This window comes from Camellia sinensis, chromosome 8 (genome assembly GCF_055761805.1).
Source record: "Camellia sinensis isolate YWXY chromosome 8, ASM5576180v1, whole genome shotgun sequence".
In the NCBI taxonomy this organism is placed as follows: Eukaryota; Viridiplantae; Streptophyta; class Magnoliopsida; order Ericales; family Theaceae; genus Camellia; species Camellia sinensis.
In genome coordinates, this window is record NC_138968.1 from 180,785,432 (window position 1) to 180,810,536 (window position 25,105).

At 40.4% G+C, this 25,105-nt stretch overlaps 1 pseudogene; it reads left to right on the forward strand.

Annotated features, from left to right (window-relative positions):
• Positions 1 to 3,217: 3,217 nt before the first annotated feature.
• LOC114280365 (ABC transporter G family member 9-like) lies at positions 3,218 to 25,105 on the forward strand (annotated as a pseudogene).

Consider the following 25,105-nt stretch of genomic DNA (forward strand, 5'->3'; position numbering starts at 1 on the left):
TCACAAGACTCAAGAAACAGAGAAAAGAGATACATCAGCTTCTGCTTCTTTTTTTTCCTTTTTTAATCATCTCCTTCCATTGCATGTTGTTAGTTCTAGAGAGAGAGAGAGAGAGAGAGAGGAATAAAAGCAATGAAGGATTTGGAAGTGGCACAGACTGATCAGACGACCACGACGACTGGCGGCAAAGAAGCCTCCGCCGCCATCTTTAATAAAACTAATCGTCCTGTCACATTGAAGGTACCTTGTATGTATACATATATATATATATATGCTAATGTCTCATTCCCTTCAATACTATGAAGTGAATTGAATGGTTGTTTTCTCTACCCAATACATTCAATTTAAATCTTATCTTACTCATTAAAAAATTTGGGAGTTTTAATAATAAGATTTCTTTGAAAATTTTGGTGGACTTTAGGAAACCAGACTAGGTGTTCTAATAATTAAGTCATCTCTTGTTTTCATTGTACTTGGATTGAACAATTCAATTCAGTCAACGGGTTTTTTTTTTTCTTTTCATTTTTCTGTAAATTTTAATTGATGTAGTCAAAATGGTAACTGAAAATCCTATGTGATTTATGATTAGATCAAGATTAACTTATTCTAAATCCCAATAAATCAAAACACTCAACCTAAAATCATCAAACACTTACGAGAGTGATTTTAGTTTGTTTGTTTTTGAGAATAAACAATAAATTGACACAAACGATTTTTTACGTGGAAAAAACCACAATTGAAGAGCCTTCAATTGTAATCAAAAACCACGGGCGAACCGCCACTATCAATCCACTACTGAAGAACAAAAAGATTACAAAGAAATCATACAAATCACCCAACACTAGTCAATTTGTCTCTGAATCTTCTGTAACTCTTTTCACCACACCTTCGTCACGGAATTGATTCTGAAGTTGATTCCACACCACAACTTCACTTGTCGAATTAACGACTGCGTAGACTCAAACGCCTTTTGGATCCTACGCTTTGATCTTCGGAATCCACCGAAGAGAACTCACTTGAAACTTAAGAAGCAACCTCCTTGATGTATGAATCTCAATGCATAAGTTCAGAACTCTCTTAAGAACATCAAGGAAAACTCTCAAAAATCTCCCAAGAAGACTTTAAACACAACCCTAGTTTGTTTTGATCAGATCTAGGAAAACGTCCCCAAACAAAACAACGTTCGCAGCTTTAAATAGGAATCTGAATCGCGATCTCCGCTCGAGCTCAACATAGCCCGCTCGAGCGTACTGAACAAAAACTGCATACGAAGAAACAGAGATGCGCTCGAGCGTAGGAGTTTCCGCTCGAGCGTAAAATCACATCCACCAGTATCTGTGCTTGCCCTGTCAAACTACTGTGCTTGCCCTGTCAAACTACTGTGACCTGCTAATCTACGCTCGAGCTCAAGAGTCTCCGCTCGAGCGGACAGTACAAAAACAGAAAAACATAGTTTTGAATTAACACAAGATTTTGTCTCCGGATTTGACAACACAGGGACCTAACAATCTCCCCCTTTGTCAATTCCCGGACAAAACTTTTCTAAACAAAAGTCCTTAAACACAAGCACTAGACAAAATTCAAAAACCAATACTAAAACACTCAAAACAACTCTATGAATAAACAAGCTTTCCAATCTTGCCATATATCAATCCATCAATCCAATTCATCATCCACCATTCACCTGTGAAAAAACTAGCAACATACCAGAAAAACCAAAACTTGTGGAACTGTATAAGAATATAGCAAAATGTATCCATTCAACAGAACCAACGGAACAAAATATCAAAATATCCATGTGTCATAACCAAAAGACAAAACAAAACAAAGTGTACCAACAATATCCATGTACCATCAACAAAATATCAAACCAAACTATACCATGTCCAATCCAGCAGGAACCAAACTCTCCCCCTTTTTGACCGGGAATGAAGAAAGCAACAAATCAAGCACCAGACGGAGGAGGGGGTGGCTGAAGCGTCAGTAAGGAAATGATGTGATCCAGCTGCGAAGTAGTATGCGCAGCAGTCTGCTCCAGCTGACCAAGACGACCATCAAAGGCATCAAAACGCGCATCGAGAAAGGCTAACCGCCGGGTCATAGCCGCCTCAAAATGCCGAAGCTGATCAGGAAACGAGCTAGGTGGAACAGATGGAGTAGGATCCTCCGCACCCCCAACGACAGCAGCATCATATTCAGCCTCCTCAGCAAGGCCAGCAGTGGTACCTGCAGAAGGATCAGCCCGAGAGGACTCCCCCTTAACATGAGCCCGACTCTGTGAGACAGTTTTCTTTGTGAAAGGGCGAGAGGGAGAGGCAAACTCATCATCATCGAGGATAGGAGCCCCAAGGTCAGACAAAAGTCGGTTGATCAAGCAACCGTAAGGAAGGCCAAGCTTGGAATGGCCATGAGCACTGATCATCTTGGTGATAATAAGAGAGGCGAGATCAATAGAGCGGTGATTGGCAATACAAGACAAAATGAATCCTTGGTCTTGTTTGACCTCGGAAGAATGTGTGGTGACAATGATGTTGGCGCAGACAATCAAATTAAGCAGTCTGAACTCCGGAAGAAGTTCAAACTGTTTAATCAAACCGCCTTTAGGCCAATGACGGGCAACACCACAAAGTTCCAAAGACACCTCATCAAAGTCACAAGTAGGACGATCAGGTACAGGAAACGGATAGTGTTGAGGAAAAACTTGCTCAATCTGTAGAAGTTGGCGAATCAAAGCAGGGGTGACAGAAATGGATTTGGACCTAACCCAAGTGGTGAAAGATGGCTCATAATCCCGAATACCCTCCATATTACAGTAGAATTCTCGAACCCAATCGAGATTCTGACGCCCCGAAAATAATAAAACATGGTCACCACCTAGAGGGTCGAACAATGGACGAATTTTGATGGACTCAAAAGTATCGGGTTGAACATTACGTTCTAAATGAACGGTTCGAGTCACAAAAGATTTATGGAATGACTTGGATTGAGAGGCCGACTGAAACCTCTCAAGGTTATAGGTAGGGCGAGAAACGGTGGCCTTTCGGCGTTTTGGGGCAGGAGCAGACATACCGAAGAAGACACAAAGAGCAAATCAGTGGGTAGGATGATGAATGGGAGGAAAAATCTTCCACAATGCAGCCACACGACAAACCCTAGATCGAGAGAATGAAACAGGAAGAGAAAAAATACCTCGAAGAGTCAAGAGAGGGAGTTAAGTATGAAACAGGTCCGCTCGAGCGTACTAAGTACCGCTCGAGCGTACAATACTGCAAGCAGACTCCCGCTCGAGCGTGCAAAAGGCCGCTCGAGCTCAAAAAACCATCTCTCAGAACTGCCAAAACACGAACAAACTGCTGCAAGAGTGAAAAACACGCTCGAGCGTAAAACATTCCGCTCGAGCGGAACAAAACAAAACAAAACAAACATTTTTTTTTTTTTTTTTTTTTGTAAAAACAATCCAATACTCAAAATCAAGAGGTGAGACCTGAAACAAAAATAGATGATCAGACTGAGCCAAATGAATACTAAGATGAAATAATCCACAATTCATGAATCGTGTGAACTTGCACCTTTTTTATTTTAAAAAAAAAACGACACTGGAAATCATGAGCATAGCAGAAAAAATATAATTAATGATCATAAGCTACATGAGAATGTACAACTCAAAATCCAATATGAGAGCTCATATGATAAAGTGTGTGTGTGCAATCCATGAGAGGTCACTGAGCTAGAGTTAATCCTAGTAGTGATCGGATGGCTGGACCTCCATCATGAGTAACTCAACAATAAAGTGAAAAGTCAAACCACTAGGAATCACGGGGTATTTGTTGAGTAAAAGCGGAGGCTCCCCCTCAGTCAAAGAATCCTTTTTTTTTTTTTTTTTTTGTGCACTCACTGGTGGCTTTCACTCTCAAGAGTATGGAAACCAAACCAGAGAAGAATGAAATCATAAAGGATGGCCTGGTTGGTGCCTCTGAGGTAGCCTTTTCCTAATGCTCGGACTTCAAGGAACTGAGGGAGAAACTGTGGAAGTGAAAACAGATGGTAGATGGTTAAGAGACTCAACATCACCCATGATATACTAGTATCGGTCAATTCCACAGTGAAAGTACAAGAAACACTGTTAGAGGTCCATAGAGAACTTTGATCACATGTGCGGAAACCCCTGCAACAATTAATCTCAAGGATGTGTACAGAATGAGATCATGAGGTTAATGAGCATGGGCATTCAAAATGAGCTATGACCAATGAACAATGAGATCTTGTAAGCATCATGAGTAGGGTAAAAAAAATTGGATGCAAGTAAACAGATATCAATGATAATGAGATTATCACATCCAAGCATTCATAAGGCACAAACATTTACACCTACTCAAGAAACAAGTAACACTCTAGTGATCGAGCATGACACCCAAGGTCTTTCTAAGGAACTCAAACCGAAGAAGATCAAGGGGTTTTGTAAAAATATCAGCTTTTTGATGCTCAGTGGGAATATGCTCAATAACAACAAGGCCCTCTTCCACTAACTCTCGAATAAAATGATGACGAATGTCAATGTGTTTGGTGCGAGAGTGTTGGACAGGATTTTTTGAAATGTTTATGGCACTTGTGTTATCACAGAAAAGAGTAAGAGTGTTCTGTTCTATCCCATAATCATGAAGCATTTGCTTCATCCACAACATTTGAGCACAACAACTCCCTGTAGCAATGTACTCAGCCTCAGCAGTGGAAAGAGAGATGGCATTCTGCTTTTTACTATGCCAAGAAACCAGGTTATTCCCAAAGTAAAAACACCCCCCGGATGTACTTTTCCTATCATCAGCACACCCTGCCCAGTCGGCATCAGAAAAACCAGTAATTTCGGCTGTAGTGTCAGTGGAGAACCAAACCCCATACCCCAAAGTCCCATTAACATACTTGATGATGCGTTTTACCGCAAGAATGTGAGACTCTTTAGGACTGGCTTGGTAACGAGCACAAACACCGACACTGAAAGAAATATCAGGACGACTGGCTGTGAGATACAAAAGACTCCCTATCATACTCCTATAAAGGGTAAGATCAACATCAATACCAGAGGAGTCTTTGGAGAGGTGAAGACTGGTGCTCATTGGAGTGCGTGCATGCTTGGAAGACTCAAGACCAAACTTAGACACAAGATTTTTCGCATACTTAGACTGAGACACAAATATACCTGAAGGAGACTGTTTAATCTGAAGACCCAAAAAATAAGACAACTCTCCCATCATGCTCATCTCAAACTCATGTGTCATACAATCCGAAAAATATTTCACAAGATGTTCAGCAGTGGATCCAAACACAATATCATCAACATAAATCTGAGCAACAAGAATATGAGACTTAGTATGTTTCACAAACAAGGTCTTATCCACACTACCCCTTTGAAAATCATTGTCAAGAAGAAATGTAGTAAGTCTATCATACCAAGCTCGAGGGGCTTGTTTCAACCCATACAAAGCCTTGTCTAACTTGTAGACATGATTTGGACATTTAGGGTCCTCAAACCCTTTTGGTTGCTCAACATATGCCTCTTCTCTCAAGTACCCATTCAAAAAGGCACTTTTCACATCCATTTGAAACAATTTAAAGCCAAGAAAACATGCAACACCAAGCAAAATACGAATAGATTCGAGACGTGCAACTGGGGCAAACGTCTCATCATAGTCAACACCCTCTACTTGTGTGTAGCCTTGAGCAACCAACCTAGCTTTGTTCCTAACAACCGTACCATTCTCATCAGATTTATTTTTAAAGATCCACTTGGTACCTATCACATTCATGTCTCTAGGTCTGGGAACTAGAGTCCAAACCTTGTTACGTTCAAATTGACCTAATTCTTCATGCATAGCATTGACCCAACTATCATCTAGCAGGGCCTCTTTAAAATTTTTAGGTTCAATTAAAGAAACATAACACATATGTGATACCTCATCCCGAATCTGTCTTCGGGTTTTCATTCGATCCGAGACACTTCCAATTACCTGTTGAGCTGGATGATTTAGTTTCACCCTAGCTGATGGTTTAAGCTCAGGACTCGCAGTGACAGGGGCAATAGGAGTGATGTCCCTTGGAGCACTCTTTGGACTTGACCTTACCTGTGAAGATGGTTCTGTAACCATTTCTTGTGATGGGTCCGCACCTTTTCCTTGATTTTGTGATTCCGTATCCAAGATTGGCGACTCATCATTATCATCCTCATTTGTTGCTGGAGTAGGTGCACCTGTGTCATCTATAACCACATTGATAGATTCCATTAAGGATGAAGTTCGCAGGTTATAGACTCTAAATGCCCTACTGGTGGTTGAATACCCTAGAAAAATACCTTCATCACTTCGGGAGTCAAATTTGCCCAAAGGCTCTCTATCTTTGAAAATGTAACACTTACTCCCAAAAGTTTTGAAGTATTTTACATTAGGTTTCAAACCCTTCCACAATTCATATGGAGTTTGTAAAGTGCCGGGCCTTAAATATACGTGATTTATGACATACACAGCAGTATTTAAGGCTTCAGCCCAAAACTTAGGAGGAAGTTTCTTACTAAGGAGCATGACCCTAGCCATTTCTTGAACAACCCTGTTCTTTCTCTCGACAACTCCATTTTGTTGTGGAGTAATAGGGGCAGAAAATTCATGCTTGATTCCATGCATATCACAAAAATCCGAAAACGAACTATTTTCAAATTCACGACCATGATCGGTTCGGATTCTTATGATACGCCCAATGGAAACACCCTGTTCATTTTGGATTTTAGGGACTAAGGCCTGGAAAGCATCAAACGTATCAGATTTTTCCCTTAAAAAATTTACCCACGAAAATCGAGTAAAATCATCAACAGTTAAAAAAATGTATCTTTTACCTCCGATGCTTTCAGTGCGAGTAGGACCCATTAAATCAATGTGAACTAATTCAAGAGGACGTTTGGTTGTAAAGCTGTTCACCTTTTTATGAGGAGCACGGGTTTGCTTGCCAAGCTGACATGGTCCACACACATGGCTCAAATTCTTACCTAGTTTAGGTATTCCCCTCACAAGCTCTTTGTTGGCTATCTTAGTTAGGTCATTGAAATTCATGTGACCTAATCTTTGATGCCACAAATCAATGTTACTAATGATGGCAGAGTGGCAAGTGAGATCATTAGTTGTAACAATCCCATAGCAGTTATCAGATGTGCGAACCCCATGTAAGACAGTATTTCCTTTTTTATCCAAAATTTCACATTTATTTTTAGAAAACAATACTTCATGATGGGAATCACACATTTGACTAATGCTTAAAAGATTAGCTTTAAGACCATCAACTAGTAGAACATTATCTAGCTTGGGAAGACCAGCAACACTTATAGAGCCCTTACCAATGACTCTCGAAGTGCCGCCATCTCCAAAGGTAACAATTCCTCCTTCATATTTTTCAAGGGAGGTGAAGTAGGATTTGTTACCTGACATATGACGAGAACACCCACTATCAAGATACCACATGTGTGAATCACGTGCTTTTAGAGCAGTGTGAGCAACAAAACAAGTCAAATCCTCTTTTCTAATCCAAATCTTTTTAGTCTTGGTGTTCAGCCTAGACATGTAAGGTTGTCTCCTAACCCAAAAAGTATTAGAATTTCTACCCTTTTTAGACACCTTACCAAAAAGTTCAAAACAGTAAGGACGAATGTGGCCATACCTACCACAGTGATGACAAATAAAAACCGGTTTTACCTCCTTTTTGTTGATTTTACCAGCTTTCGGTAGACGGAGAGAGAGATCAGCCTGGTCTACCTTCAATTTTCCCTTTGCTTGAGTCTTCTTGTCATGTGAAGTAGAGGCCTGTCCCTTGTGTGCTGTTGCACCATAGCCTAACCCGCTTTTGTCGCAACCCATTTGTTGAGACCCGAGGATGTCTTCTAAAGATTTTGAACCTTTGTTCCACATGGCAATAGTGGCTCTAGCAACCCGAAGCTCTTCATCCTTTTGACAGATTATCTCTTCCAATCTGGCTTGTGACAGCTCAAGACTTTCAAGTTTTTCTTCATATGTGGAATACACCTTCAGAAGTTCATTCCTTTCAGTTTCAGAGGATAGTAATTTTCCACATAAGTCTTGCCTGTCACTCGAGATCTTGACGATATTCTGCTTTGCTGCTACAAGTTCTCCTTTCAGCCTGACATTCTCACTCTCACATGTCTTGAGCTTGAGAGAGAGTTTGTCGTTGAGTTTGGACAAATTCAAGGATTCCTCGTACAGCTTTTCGTAGGCTTGTTGTAGTTCATCGCCATTGATCTCCTCATTATCCTCAGATGTTTCATCATCCTCTTTTTGCTCTTCATTCTCCTTTGCCTCCTCCAATCTTGCAACTAAAACTGAAAAGTCGCTGGATGGTGATGAATGTGAGTTTCCTCTTTCATGGAATTGGCTCAAAATTTCCCATGCCTCTTTAGCCTTTGTGCAACGAACAACCCGTTGCTGTTCTTCAGCAGAAATTGCTCTACGAATAGTACTAAGGGCTCTCAGATTGCTCGGACTGTCAACACTTTCTGTATCTTCTTCAATGGCCTGCCAGCCTTCTGGATCAAAGGCTCTCAGAAAAGCCCTCATTCTGATTTTCCAAAACAGGTAGTTACTCCCATCAAAAGTAGGAGCATGATGCAAGTTCTGACCACGAGCTAACTCCGCTGGCTTTGGAAGAGTTTGAGTGAAAGTGGACCAAAAAGCCATAAAAGCACTATCCCCGTCTTCTCCAGATTCAGGTTCTTCGGGTTCTTGCTCCGACCCGCTTTCATCATCCCAAGTTACAGTGTAGACTTTCTTTCGATTCTTTTTCGAAGGACATTCAAGGGCAATGTGGCCAAACCCTTGACACTCATAACACTTGACCCCTGGTCCCCTTACAATCTTTTTTTCAGTAGTTTGAGCAAATTTTGGTGGAACAGTTTTGGGTTTGTCATTACTCTTATCTTTTGAAGTAGGGGCTCTGAAATTCGGCTTCTTTTTCAAAAAAATTTTAAACTGTTTTGTAAGCATAGCCGTCATCTCAGACTCTAAATCAAATTCAGTCTCCGGAGGTTTTGCAGTCTCATGAGCACTCGTGAAAGCCATATTTTCTTTTTGCTTTTTCTTAGAAATTTGGTGGGCTTCATAAGTCTGCAAATTTCCAACCAATTGATCGAGCTTGAGGGTATCAACATTCTGAGCCTCCTCAATGGCTGTCACCTTTGGTTGGAACCTCTCGGGAAGGGACCTCAAAATTTTTCCAACAACTTTTGCTTCCGGGATTTTTTCACCGAGAGTGAAACAGGAATTCACGATATCACTGAGTTTTGCATAAAATTCATCGAACGTCTCATCGTCGCGCATAAAAAGGGTTTCAAAGGCGGACGTGAGACGTTGAAGTTTTGCCCTTTTAACAGAGGTGGTACCTTCGTGAATCGTTTCAAGAATATCCCACGCCTCTTTTGCTATTTCACACGTGCAAATTCGACGGAATTCTTCAGGTGTGACAGAGCAGAAGAGGGAGTTTAGTGCTTTGCTGTTCCAACTCGAATTCTGGTAATCGATTGTGTCCCATTTATCAAGGGGTTTAGGAATATCAATTCCATCAACGGTGATTGTAGGTTCACTCCACCCAAAGATTACGGAGTGCCAAACTTTCTCATCGATGGATTTTAAAAATGCTCTCATACGAGCTTTCCAATAAGAATAGTTTGTACCGTCAAGTAATGGGGGTCTATGAGTGGAGTTACCTTCACGAATAGAATCCATGATACTAATCACACAAAATCACACTCCTATAGTTTTTTAAAAAAAACAAAGAGTGACCTGCTCTGATACCAATTGAAAATCCTATGTGATTTATGATTAGATTAAGATTAACTTATTCCAAATCCCAATAAATCAAAACACTCAACCTAAAATCATCAAACACTTACGAGAGTGATTTTAGTTTGTTTGTTTTTGAGAATAAACAATAAATTGACACAAACGATTTTTTACGTGGAAAAAACCACAATTGAAGAGCCTTCAATTGTAATCAAAAACCACGGGCGAACCGCCACTATCAATCCACTACTGAAGAACAAAAAGATTACAAAGAAATCATACAAATCACCCAACACTAGTCAATTTGTCTCTGAATCTTCTGTAACTCTTTTCACCACACCTTCGTCACGGAATTGATTCTGAAGTTGATTCCACACCACAACTTCACTTGTCGAATTAACGACTGCATAGACTCAAACGCCTTTTGGATCCTACGCTTTGATCTTCGGAATCCACCGAAGAGAACTCACTTGAAACTTAAGAAGCAACCTCCTTGATGTATGAATCTCAATGCATAAGTTCAGAACTCTCTTAAGAACATCAAGGAAAACTCTCAAAAATCTCCCAAGAAGACTTTAAACACAACCCTAGTTTGTTTTGATCAGATCTAGGAAAACGTCCCCAAACAAAACAACGTTCGCAGCTTTAAATAGGAATCTGAATCGCGATCTCCGCTCGAGCTCAACATAGCCCGCTCGAGCGTACTGAACAAAAACTGCATACGAAGAAACAGAGATGCGCTCGAGCGTAGGAGTTTCCGCTCGAGCGTAAAATCACATCCACCAGTATCTGTGCTTGCCCTGTCAAACTACTGTGCTTGCCCTGTCAAACTACTGTGACCTGCTAATCTACGCTCGAGCTCAAGAGTCTCCGCTCGAGCGGACAGTACAAAAACAGAAAAACATAGTTTTGAATTAACACAAGATTTTGTCTCCGGATTTGACAACACAGGGACCTAACAGTAACAAATTGTTTTCAGAGATTAAAGCTTTTGAAATTTACATAATACATCCAGGAAAATAGTTTGCATTTGACATTTGGGTTGTAACTCCCCGCCCTGCTCCATTCTGCTAGGGTTTTTGTCAAAAATTTATATTTACTTAAATATATTTATTTTTTCTTTTAGGATTTGTACTGTTAAAAGTATTATATATATATATATAATTTTTTTGAAATAAAGTTGTATTACTGCAAGCCAAATTTATGAGTACAAAAGGTTTATAAGATTTTTTAGTTCGAATAATGTTACCTTGGCATTATCACCATATACATTCATTAATGCTTTTTATGAGTGTACATGTACCAAACTGGACTTGGGACAGTAGTGACTGTTGTGCCTTATTTTGAAATGTATTATGAGCTTATTTTTATTATCTGAACCGTTCATTTTGTATGATTTGTTGAGTACTTCAAACCAACCAAAAATCATATTAATCGGATATCAATAACTATATGATCGAATTACATATTTTTATACTATTTTTCAAAAGAAAAACTTCTTGTTTATTTTTTTGATTATCAATCATATAGTTATTGATATCCGATTAATATGATTTTTGGTAAGCATAAAGCACTCAACAAACCTTACAACATGAACGGTTCAGATTATAAAAATAAATCCATAATACACCACAAAATGAGGCACAACAGTGATCCCAATTCCTACTAAATTGGTAGTTGCATAAATTGTACAGTTTGAGGATGTTGTTTACAAGATTAGACCCAAAAAAGGAGGGAAGCTAAACAACTCAAAATAAGAAGAAAAAATTATCCTAAAGGGAATCACTGGTATAGTACTCCCTGGTGAAATGTTAGCCATGTTAGGCCCATCAGGCAGTGGCAAAACAACTCTTCTAACTGCATTGGGAGGCCGGCTTAGGGGCCAACTCACCGGGACTATAACTTACAACGAAGAACCCTTTTCCAACATAATGAAGCGAAATACCGGATTTGTCACACAGGATGATGTCCTGTACCCTCATTTGACCGTGACTGAAACGCTAGTGTTCGCTGCTCTTCTTCGCCTACCTAATAATTTCACAAAATTGGAAAAAATGGGTCATGCTGAGGCTGTTATAAGTCAACTTGGATTGACTAGGTGCAAGAATTGCATCATTGGAGGTCCATTTCTAAGGGGAGTCTCCGGGGCAGAGCGAAAAAGAGTTAGTATTGGGCATGAAATGCTTATTAATCCGAGTTTGTTGTATTTGGATGAGCCTACATCAGGGCTTGATTCAACAACAGCTCAGCGGATTGTGTCAACGTTGTCGGGATTGGCAAATGGAGGGAGAACGATAGTGATGACAATTCACCAGCCTTCAAGTAGGCTGTTTTACATGTTTCATAAGGTCTTGTTGTTGTCGGAAGGTAATCCGTTGTATTTTGGGAAGGGAGTTGAAGCGATGGATTATTTCTCCTCCATTGGATACGGCCCTTCGGTTGCCATGAAACCTTCTGATTTTCTGCTAGATCTTGCAACTGGTACGTGCACAATAACTCAATTATATCTTTTGCAACGGTGCAAATATTTTATTTTATTTTTTTTAAAGATTAGGATTTGTTATATGGTTGGGATTGTGAAGAGTAAGATATTTTAGTTACCTCTTATGTTGAATAAATTGGTTATTAAATGGTTATTAAATGAGGGAGATATAATATGGGGATTTTTATTGATAAATTCTATTTAGAAGTGTTCTAAGCCAAGAAGACCATTAAGGAATTTTGTAACCCACTTAATTTCATGTATTTAAATTTTTATTTCATAAAGTCTTTTATCTTGATTTACATATTTTCTTAGACTCTTGTGCCCTTATATTTAATATTGATATTTACTGTTGGGAGAATGAGAGAAAAGGAAAAGGACCAAGGCATAAGAAATTTCATACACAAATTAAATAACATTAGTGTTATTATTTTATATTATTATATAATGTGAATATATTTTTAATTGACAACACATTAAAAATAATGCGAACATTCTTTCTTATCTGATGTAAACGTTTACAACACATTTCTGAACATTTGCTCTCATCTAATTAGGGCTGAGCAAGGAATCCGTGAAATCCGTAATCCGATCCAGTCCAGTCCAATCCGATAGGTTTGGATTGGTTTTTTGAATCCGTGGTTCGGTTCCGGATTGAAAAATTAAAAATCCGTAATACACGGATTGGTTCTGGATTGAACACCACGGTTCTGGATTGGAACCGATCCGGACCGTATACAAATAGTATATATTTTTATTATACATCCTCCCCCATAGTATCTTCTCTTATTCTATATAAAATCTAAACTCAAACCTAAAACCGTATAATATCTTCTTTTATTACTTTTGTTTGTTAGTTTTTAGTTTTAATTTGTAATAGTCTAAATACTTATGGTGAAACCAGTTTTCTTATGGTTGTTTAAATTCTAGCACAGTATGTCGCTATTATAGAAATAGATGTTGCTATTGTGGAACTTATATAGCGCTATGTTTATATTTTTATGAAATTAAAGTGTTATATATATTTTTTTGTTATTTAATTATGTGAATCCGTGGTTCTAAACCGATCCAATCCGTATTTAAATGGATTGGTTCGGATTGGTTCCATGATTTAAACGGATTGGATTGGTTCCAATTTTTCAGGAACCGTAGATAACGGATTGGTCCTAGTTTTACCCCAATCCGGTCCAATCCGAACCATGCTCACCCCTACATCTAATGTAGTGATTTGAACTTTCACAATATGTGAACGTTCTTATTGTTAATTGACAATACATTAAAAATAATGTGAACATTCTCTCTCATTTGATGTGAACATTCATAACACCTTTTCGAAAAATTCTCTCTAATTTAATATAGTGATGTGAACGTTCACAACATATTATATTTTAATTGACAACATATTCTTATTTACAACATGTATTGATGTAAACGTTCACAACATGTGAACATTCTCTTTCATTTAATGTAGTGATGTGAATGTTCACATTCGTGTGTTTTAGTATGAATATTCACATCATATAACGATGTGAATATTCATTTCTATTACATGATGTGAATATTCACATCATGTAATCGACGACACAATGACAAAAATTCATTTCAAATTAATATGAATATAATGACAGTCGACATTAAATATATGACAATTAATATTAAATATCAACATTAATAGGGGACAGCAGAGATTGTGGTGTTTTGGTCTTCTTATCTCAAATAAGATCTAATAAAATAATCAAACGAATATGAATTAAACGGAATAAAGTCTTAAAATGACAACTTATCAAAAAAGCTCCCTATAATATGGGTTACAATTAGAGCTAACAAATTTAACCCCAATATACAAATGGAAATTAGCTGCATCTTGTGAATCCATTTAAAATTTGACTTATATGGGTCGAATATAAGTACTTACTTCGATAAATCTAATCACAAAGTAAGGAATTATCTGCACCACAATACCACCATTGCTATTTGGGGGAGAAAAAAAAGTTTAATGAAGGATTGAACGAGTTGATCTGTCAAACTGATACCCAATTCTACCAAACCTGTTTATTAATGGGTGGGTTTGGACTGAATTATTTTAATGCAGAACTTCTTGTGATCCACCCAAACCGAGCCAAACTTGCCGGTTTGCAACCTCTTAAGTACAATACTACTATTTTTGGTGGGCTTATTACTCTGTTTCTTTAATGGGAGAAAATCATGTTTGCTATAATTTATGACAAAGCCAACGGATTATTGATGAGAAGGGCAAACCACAGAGAAAAATGAAATCAACGTTATAAAGAAAAAATACAATTTTTGTAGGTATTTCATCTGATAGTTCCAGGGAGGATCAAAATGCGGTTAAGCAGACTCTGGTTTCTGCTTTTAAGACCAACATCGCCGACAAATTGCAGTCAGAAACCCATGAAACTGGCCACCATCACGGAGGAGGAGGATTACAAGACAAGCAGTTTGAGAGGTGGAACACCACTTGGTGGCAACAATTTTCAGTGTTGCTTAGAAGAGGTGTGAAAGAAAGGAAGCATCAGGCGCTCTCTTTTCTCAAAATCGGACAGGTCTTGGTGGTTTCTTTCCTTGCAGGGCTACTATGGTGGCAATCCGATATATCTCACTTACAAGATCAGGTACACCCATTATTTGCTTTCTTGTTCTCTATAGATGTTGCAGACAAAAATTATACATAGAGAGGATTGATAGTATCTATGGTACATTGACCACCACTGAACAATGTCCATTCCCACTTTTCTTGATACACCACTTCATTGTTTTTGAAAGCTGGAGAAAAAATTCAATTCGCCCCATCTACTTCACTAAGTCCTCTCAAGCTTTAAGAAATTAATATATAATACATAGGTATTACTAAAAATTGCAAGTTGGACTTGAAAATACTCTTAAGATAGTCTACTATTATATGGACAATGTTGCGGGTGTCTCAAATTCGACTTAGATGATGTTTATCACCCATTGACGATCCGCACGATCCGATATGATTTGATTAATGGGCATATGGCGAAGTTTTCTCTCATTTGACCCTTTATTTATATGCTATGTATGGATCTTGTATATGTTGGGTTATTTTGAGATTGTATGTTTGTGAAGATCTTATGAGTTTTTGTAAAAAGGTTGGGAAAGAGAGAGCCTCTCATTGTAATCTCTACATTTATAGTGAAACTCATTTGTCATTCGTTGCACATAGACATAGGTGTATAACCGAATCAGGTTTTCTCACCTTCACCCTTGCCATAACAGACAAAAAACTTCATTTCAGTTGTTTTGGCAACTATGGGGATGTATTTTCGGAATACCAACACATGGCAAGGTGACGTCGAGGTGTCATGTGTTATGGTTGTGACGCCGAGGTTATCTCCAAAGATATCGGAATCCGAGATAAATGGATAAAGGGCAAGAGTCCTAGAGTAAAGAGAGAACTTTACTAAGATAAGGATAAAGCTCTTAGGGAGTTTATCTTTATCTCTTGTGAAATCCAAAGTAAGCACTGAATGGGAGTCCATAAAAGTCAGGCTTCTAGTGGGATCAGGATTGAGTTGGCTATAAAAGAGAGGCACCCGTGTAGGTCTAAGGTACGCAATTTATGCTTTGAGCAGTAAGTTTAGCACTTGATTATCTTTGAGAGATATACTGACTTGATCGTCAGAGTGACCCCGGGTGGTTGAACCACCGCCGGAGACTTCTCTTTCTGTTGCAGGTTAGCTAGAGGCTATCTATTCTGCCAGTGCTTTTCCAGCTGATTACTAGGCGGGCAGTGTGATCAGAAAATCACTCACACAATTTGGCGCCGTCTGTGGAAACTTAGAAGAATAGATGGCCAGTAACGGACAGAAGGAAAACATTGAGGGCGACACTCCTGCTGGGAGTGGGAGACCCATTGACCTTGATGTCATAGGAGACGAATACAACGCAGAAACTCGTGACTAGAATACCGGCGTAAAGGACGTCGGCCAGACTAACGAACCAGATCAAAGTGGCTACTACAATGAAGATGACCTTCAGGTATGGAAGAATAGATGCATGCGGAGGGACGAAGAGGTGAAAGAGATGGCAAACAAGTTCGCAAACCTGCAATCGATCGTCAACTTTATGATGCAAAATAACGTCATGCAGCCACCATACCCACTGCAGGACACGCCGATGCCAGCAGCCAATGCCCAGAAGCAAGGGCAGAAAGCGATTCCAGAAGCCCCCCAGCACAACGGAAGCGAAAAACATTCTCACCGACCTTCCAGGGAGGTCGGACGAAGGGAGCCAAGAAGAGAAGAATCACGAAGGACGCAATACGCAAAGGAGGCAGACCCTAGAGGACATCGGCATGTTCAGGGGCAGGCACTGTACTTCGACACAACTCATGGAGAATGGTCGAAAAGGGCTCACCATGAGGTCGAGAGTAGTATACCGAAGAGCCTAAAGTCGAAAGATAGCCAAGCTCCTGGGCGGAGCAATGAAGACTTAAGAGATTACCTCAAGAGAAAGCAGCAGAATGCCGAAGCCGAGGTAACATCCCCAGATAAGCCGAGGACACCATTCTCGGTGGAATTGGGCAGGTTCGAGGCACCAAAGAGATTTAGTATGCCGAGGTTTCAAATATACGACGGCAAGTCAGACCCCAACTTCCACGTCGGACTATATTTGAACTCAATGGCATTATATAATGGGAACGAGCCGTTGCTCTGCAAAGTATTCCCCTCATCCTTCGAGGAGATTGCATCAGATTGGTTTCATAAACTACCAAAGGGAAGCGTGAAGACTTGGGAAGGCCTGGCTGAGATGTTTGTGGCCCGGTTCATGACAAATAAGCTACAGCCATTAAGGATGGACGCATTGATGGCCTTAAGGATCAGTAAGGATGAAGGCCTTAGGGCCTATGCAAAAAGATACTATGAGGTATTCAACCAAATACCAGAATGTAATCAAGAAGTAGCAGTCGTGTCATTCAAGAATGGCCTAAAAGACAATTGTCCGCTACGAAAATCTTTGGCAAAAACTTTGCCAAAAAGCATAGAAGAGCTCATGGCAAGAATCGAGAAGTATGCCAGAGCCGAAGAAGACACATTGACGAATAGGTAGATAAAACAAGAGAAAGGGAACGGCTCGCCGAAGCGAGACCGAGGTAACAATGGAACGAGCAGGCAAGAGGAAGAACTAAGGGCCACACAAGCAGTAACAACCGTGTTCCGGATCCCAATTCCCAAAGTCCTGGATCAAATTCGAAACCAGCCCTATTTCAGAACGCCAGAAAAGACTCCAGGAGAGTTCATGGGAAGAAACATTGGTAGGCATTGTGCCTACCACAATGCAGATAGACATACGACTCAGGGTTGTAGAGCCCTAAAAACATATTTGGAAGACCTGGTAAGACAAGGACATCTGAGAGACCTTGTTGATGAAGCCAGAACAAGGGAAGAACAGGCGAGATTGCCTCAAGCACCAGCAGCCCCACCTCCCCCAGCACAACAGCCACAGGCAGGAGGACCTCGGGTAATCAACGTAATCCACTCAAAGGTCAACGAAAACGAAATCCGAGGAGAAACCCAGAAGGTAAAACACCTACAACATGTCTATCAAGTCAGAGAGAAAATACATCGGGCAAAGCAGTACTAAGGACCGATGATAACCTTCACTAAAACCGACCTAGAGATGGTCGAGCACCCGCATAATGATGCCTTGGTAGTATCCCTCCAGGTTGGGGAGTGCCAAGTGAAACGCATCCTGATTGATCAAGGCAGCTCTTGCGACATCATATATATTAGATATTACAAAGAGCTGGGCCTTCATCCTGATGACTTGGAGCAATCCAATAGCCCGATGGTCGGCTTCAATGGAACGCCGATGTGGCTACTGGGCACAACAAGCTTGGAAGTACAAGCTGGCACTAAGAAGATCAGGACAGAATTCATGGTGATTGACACACCTTCGCCATACAACATCATCTTGGGAAGGCCATGGTTGCATGCAATGGGGGCAGTTCCCTCAACATTACATCAACTATTGCGATTCCCAACAGAGCATGGGATAGAAGAAGTCATGGGTGATCAGCTGCAGGAAAAAGTTGCTCCATGGCAGCAATAAAGTCTACTTGCAGCGTTCAAGAGCCAGAGAAGGCAGAAATTGAAGAAGGGGACGTGGAAGTCCTAGAAGACGTCGGCAAGGAGCCAGCCGAGAAGAGCGAAGAGGCACCAAAGAAAATCCTCGTCCAGGATAGGGATGAAGAACTTTTATGCAAAATTCAAGATCAAGAACTACTTCTCAACACCAAGTTTTCCGCAAAGCAATGAGCAAGTAGAGGCATCCAACAAAGTAATATTGGATGGAATAAAGAAGAGTCTGCAGGCAGCAAAAGGGATATGGGTAGACAAACTGCCCAATGTACTCTAGGCATATCAGACTACGCCGAGAAGATCAACTGGGAAAACCCCTTTTGCCATGGCTTATGACACAGAAGCAGTCATTTCACTAGAGATCGGCATCCCTGGAATCAGAACCCAAGGGGTAGAAAACGAAACTAATGATGTTCTCTTAGCCCGAGAGCTAGATCTTCTGGAAGAACGAAGGAAGAAGGCTGCAGTTCAGCTTGCAGCATACCAACAACAGCTTGTCAGAACATACAACAAGAAGGTCAATCCAAGAAAATTTCAGAGTGGTGACCTCATCCTAAGGAAAGTTGTCGACAACAAGAACAATCCCAGAGAGGGCAAGCCTGGCCCAAATTGGGAAGGACCCTACAAGATCATCTCGGTACTGGGAAATGTGGCATACCGGCTTGAAGATAAAGAGGGCAAAGAATTGCCAAGATCTTGGAACACCTGTAATTTGAAATTTTTCTATCATTAGAATTCCTTTGTTCCTTGGCCATTTGCCGAAATAAATAAATAAAGATTCAATTTTGTTTTCAAGATACTTGACATTGTCTCTGGAATACATGTATAATGCGAACCCAAGTGAAACTCAGGCTCACATTAGGGGGCAGAGGGAAGAGAAAAGTATTGCTTAACACTTGTTGAAATTTGTGGACAATTTACAAGTTAAGTTAAGCCGAGATCATTGTTTAACACTTGTTGAAATTTGTGGACAATTTACAAGTTGGTTAAACCGAAAATTATTACTTAACACTTGTTGAAATTTGTAGACAATTTACAAGTTAAGTTAAGCTGAGATCATTGTTTAATACTTGTTGAAATTTGTAGACAATTTACAAGTTGGTTAAACCGAAAATTATTGCTTAACACTTATTGAAATTTGTGGACAATTTACAAGTTGGTTAAACCGAAAATTATTACTTAACACTTGTTGAAATTTGTAGACAATTTACAAGTTAAGTTAAGAGGAGATCATTGTTTAACACTTGTTGAAATTTGTAGACAATTTACAAGTTGGTTAAACCGAAAAGTATTGCTTAACACTTGTTGAAATTTATGGACAATTTACAAGTTGGTTAAACCGAAAAATATTGCTTAACACTTGTTGAAATTTGTGGACAAGTTACAAGTTAAGTTAAGCCGAGATCATTGTTTAACACTTGTTGAAATTTGTGGACAATTTACAAGTTGGTTAAACCGAAAATTATTACTTAACACTTGTTGAAATTGTTGGACAATTTACAAGTTGGTTAAACCGAAAAGTATTGCTTAACACTTGTTGAAATTTGTGAACAATTTACAATTTAAGTTAAGCCGAGATCATTGTTTAACACTTGTTGAAATTTGTGGACAATTTACAAGTTGGTTAAACCGAACATTATTACTTAACACTTGTTGAAATTTGTGGACAATTTACAAGTTAAGTTAAATCGAAAAGTATTGCTTAACACTTGTTAAAATTTGTGGACAATTTACAAGTTAAAGTTAAGCCGAGATTATTGTTTAACACTTGTTGAAATTTATGGACAATTTACAAGTTGGTTAAACCGAAAAGTATTGTTTAACGCTTGTTGAAATTTGTAGCAATTTACAAATTGGTTAAACCGAAAAGTAATGCTTAACGCTTGTTGAAATTTGTAGCAATTTACAAGTTGAAGTTAAGCCGAGATAATTGTTTATCTTCACTTGTTGAAATTTGTAGCAATTTACAAGTTGAAGTTAAGCCAAGATAATTATCTTCACTTGTTGAAATTTGTAGCAATTTACAAGTTAAAGTGAGACCAAAGACAAGAACTTGCCAAGGTACATCGTCGGTTGGAAACAAAAGTACAAAGAAGAAGAACTTGCCGAGAGTTTCTTCAACAGTCTTGACCTCAGAAGGGATGTCAGCTGGTGCGATGTCGGGAACAGCTTCTTGGACAACCTCATCGCCTTCTTCATCATAAGTCAAGTCTAGGACTTGCTTATTCTAAAGAGGGGACTTGGCCCCATCAGCATCTTTTGATTTTCTAATCAAAGCCTCGTCCTCTTCCTCCTAGACCTCATCCTCAGCATCAGATTCACCGACATCTTCACTTGGAGTTGGGGCTGGAGGAAATGGCAAGGGAATGGTGTCGACCTTCCGCAATGGAGAGTCATCAGGAACATTAAGCTTTTTAAGAAGGGACATCCAACCAAGGATGAAACCCTTGTTGCATGCCTCCTTCACTTGTTTTTCATAGGCCTCAGTAACGTCGGCCATACCCTGTGAGTACGCCTTTTCGTTAGCGCCTTTGATTTCAGCTTCTTTGGTGGCCAGGGCCTCCTGAAGCTCTTTTTCAACTTGGGCCATTTTTTCCTCAGCCTCTCTCCTTTGTGATTCGGCCACCTTCCTAATGGCCTCAGCAGCCTCAGCCTTTTCTTCGGCTTCGGTCTAAGCCTTGATGGCTTCCTCAGCTTGGTCTTCCAGCTTCTTCATTTTTGACTGGAAGCCTTTGTTGGTCTTTTGGAGGCTGGAGACCTCCCTCTTTATCTCGGCAAGCCTCTCCCTGTTCTCAAAAGACTGCATTGAGAAAGAGTGGGCATGCTGGATGGCTTGAAAGAAAACAGAGCTATTAAAGAATATTCAAAGTGTGAAATAAAGAGAGAGAAAATTTTACCAAGTAGAAAACGTTTACCTGAACAGAGTACTGTAACATTAAGGCATAGTTCTCATACTCGTTATACTGGGCATTCCGCTCCAAGTCACCTGGGAGAAGTAGAGCGGTACTGAGTGCAACGCCGACATTGATATCGTCGGCGCTGTCACTTGCCATTACGGGCTTATCCTCTAGGGTGATTTCGGGGGCCTAAGGGCCATCTGGTTTCTTTGACCCCGAAGTCGTTGCAGATGACCTTGGCCTTTTTGATTTAGAGGATTCAGAAGGAGGTACTTCGGCAGACCTCTTCGAAGGGACAGAGGCAGTTTTCTGACTTGGAGCCAGTTTTGGGGCTGGCAAAGTATCCTCAATCTCAACCTGAGTCACTTTCGCCTTCGGTTGAGCTTTCTTAATTCTTTTTGGTTTTGCTGGAGGTTGGGTTTGTGTTGGTTGTTCGTCAATGGATGATGGAATGTTGGCTAGGAGATCTTTAGCAACTGGCTTTGCGCGACCCATCTCGGCTGTAAGAACAAGACGTCGGCGACGCTTTCTTTGGGACGGTGGAATGAGGTATGGAGCCGAGGTCGACGGCTGTTCTGCTGGATCAGAGGTTGATCCTTGGTCTACTCGTGATGTTGATACAACTGGAAGAGTTGTAGCAGAAGGAGGAGATAAGCTCTTCTTCTTCTTTTTCCTGGGGACGTCGGGGAGAGCTGATTTGTATGTTGGGATGAAGTTGAGAAGCAGGGGTGCCTTTCGCTTCTGAACTGACAGGTCCAGTAATTTCCTTAAATCCTTGCTAGGAATAAAGGATTGGCGAAAGTTTTTTGGCGGCCGAGGAAGAACTGCAAAAGTAAAGACAAAGCAGACATTAGGAAACAGATAAAGCATACAAGACTTTAAAAGTAAAACAAGTATGAATGCAGGGCTCTTACCATTACCCTCTATAAAGACTGATCGTGGGAGAGGGAAGAGTGGAGGTCTTTATCTGGGGCGAACTCCCAGTTCCCCGAGGTAATGAAATAATCGCCACCAGCTCCCTTATTGGAGTCTGGGAGGTCGACTACAATTTTGAATACTGTGAACCTCGACTTAAGGTAATAAATGTAGCTTTTTTCTTTCAAGTTAAGGCCACACATGGTATAGCAATATTGGATGTCGGCAAGGGTGATCCTAGCGTTTTCCTGTTTAGCTAGGGCTATAATACCATTGATCATTCGGTAAGAATTGATGGCCAGTTGCATAGGGTTCAACTTATAGTAATGGAGGACCTCACGAAACAGAATGTTTAGTGGAAGCCGAAGTCCACACTCGATAAAGACGACTACGGGGAAAGACATGGAGTCGGCAGTAGGCATGATGGAGTCATCATCCCCAGCCAACTTCAAATGGACGTCGGCTGGGATCTCAAACTCCTGTCTAAAGTATTCTAGTTTGGAGGGGGTGTTTACCCTATGTTTCCACATACCCATGATATCGGCTTAATCTTAGAAAGTGGGTCTCAGAAGATGTTTTTGAAAGATTATTGGGACCTCGGCAAACAATAAGGTAGGTGCAGGTTTCAGTTTTTTCTTAAGTTATGGGTTCTACAGACAAATCCCAGACCTAAATCTATGGAAACACGGATTGAAAGCAAGAATCTAGAAAAGATGCAAAAAACAGAAAACAAAAACGAAGTTTCAGAAACAAGAACTGAGATGGGCTATCAAGAACATAAAAAATACAAGAGTATATGGCCAAGAACAGTGGCAAAAGTGCAAAGAAGTGGCGAAACAGTGCGTGTGTTCAAAATGTGGGCAAAGGCAAGATCATGGATGAATGCATTCAGATGTACGATTTATGAATTAAAAAAAGCTTGAAACAGTACAGTAATGGCGACAGCAAAAAAAGAAGAAGAAGAAACATCAGGGAATTGAAAACGAAAAGAACAGTAGCTTACCAGAAAAAGAGAAACCGAAAAGGGATTTGCCGATGTCCTACGACGGCTGCAAGAGCAGAAGACCGGTGGAAATTTCGCCGGAAGGGATGAACGGAGAAGGTTGCAGAGCTTTGGAAGCTTGAGCAATGGAGGGTTTCGAAAGCTAGAGAGAGATAGCAGGAGATTCGAATGAAAAAGTGAAGAGACGGAAAAAAGGGAAATTTTTTTTGATTAAACAGAAACGGCGGCAGAAGCAATCAATACACCTAGAAGAACGAGGGCGTCAGACGGCGCATATGAAGAAAGAGGCGGCTAACAGGCGCGTCACATGTATGGACCAGTAAGAGGGAAACGCATAGCTAAAACGGTTGGGTTGAAGTGCATGACAGCTCATGCGCGTGAGAAGGTCCTTAAAAATCTCAATTTTTTTTAGAAAAATCATGTCGGCCTGAAATGAATGATTTCGGCTGTCAAATTTTAAGCCGATTTACTGGAAGAAAATACAGATATAGGTTCCATCACCTCAGAATGCCGAGGCAATAGAACCTAGGGGGCAGTTGTGGGGATGTATTTTCTGAATACCAACACATGGTAAGGTGACACCGGCGTGTCAGGCGAGGTGCCACGTGTCATGGTTGTGACGCCGAGGTTATCTCGGCGAGGCCGAGGTTATCTCCGAAGATATCGGAATCCGAGATAAATGGATAAAGGACAAGAGTCCTAGAGTAAAGAGGGAACTTTGCTAAGATAAGGATAAAGTTCTTAGAGAGTTTATCTTTATCTCTTGTGAAATCCAAAGTAAGCACTAAATGGGAGTCCATAGAAGTCAGGCTTCTAGTGGGATCAGGATTGAGTTGGCTATAAAAGAGAAGCACCCCCGTGGGTCTAAGGTACGCAATTTATGCTTTGAGCAGTAAGTTTAGCACTTGATTATCTTTGAGAGATATACTGACTTGATCGTCGGAGTGCCCCCGGGTGGTTGAACCACCGCCGGAGACTTCTCTTTCTGTTGCAGGTTAGCTAGAGGCCATCTATTCTGCCAGTGCTTTTCCAGCTGATTACTAGGCGGGCAGTGTGATCAGAAAATCACTCACACAGCAACAGATCTAAATTTGAGATGGGAATGAAACTTATCAATTCTTGATAGTTATTAAACCAAAGCCTATCACCTATTATTTTTTTCACCAAATTAATCGAAATCTTGTTTGGCTTTGATCATGCAGATAGGGCTTCTCTTCTTCACTTCAGAATTTTGGAGCTTCTACTCTCTCTTTGAAGCCATTTTCATGTTCCCACAAGAACACAAGATGCTAGCAAAGGAAAGATCCTCTGGCATGTACAGGCTCTCGTCTTATTTCATGGCAAGGACAGTTGGTGACCTGCCAATGGAGCTCGTCCTTCCCACTGCCTTCCTAACCATAACCTATTGGATGGCAGGGCTCAAACCCACTGCAGTAAACTTCTGCGAAACCTTGTTTGTTCTCCTATATAGTGTCCTAGTCTCTCAAGGACTAGGACTCGCACTTGGTGCCCTAATAATGGATCAAAAATCGGCTTCCACACTTGGAGGGGTCATCATGCTATCGTTCCACTTAGCCGGGGGGTTCTATGTACAACATGTCCCTAAATTCATAGCATGGATTAAGTACATATCTATCAGTCAGTACACATACATGCTCTTGTTGGGGTCACAATACAAGGCCAGTGACACATACCCTTGTTCTGCTAAGAATGGGACTTGTTTGGTTGGGGATTTTCCTTCAATTAAGCTTGTGGGACTCGATCGATATGGCTTGTCAGTGTTTGCTCTTGGTATAATACTCCTAGGTTACAGGATTGTGGCTTATATTGCCCTCAGGGGGGTTGGAGTCACCAGCAAATAG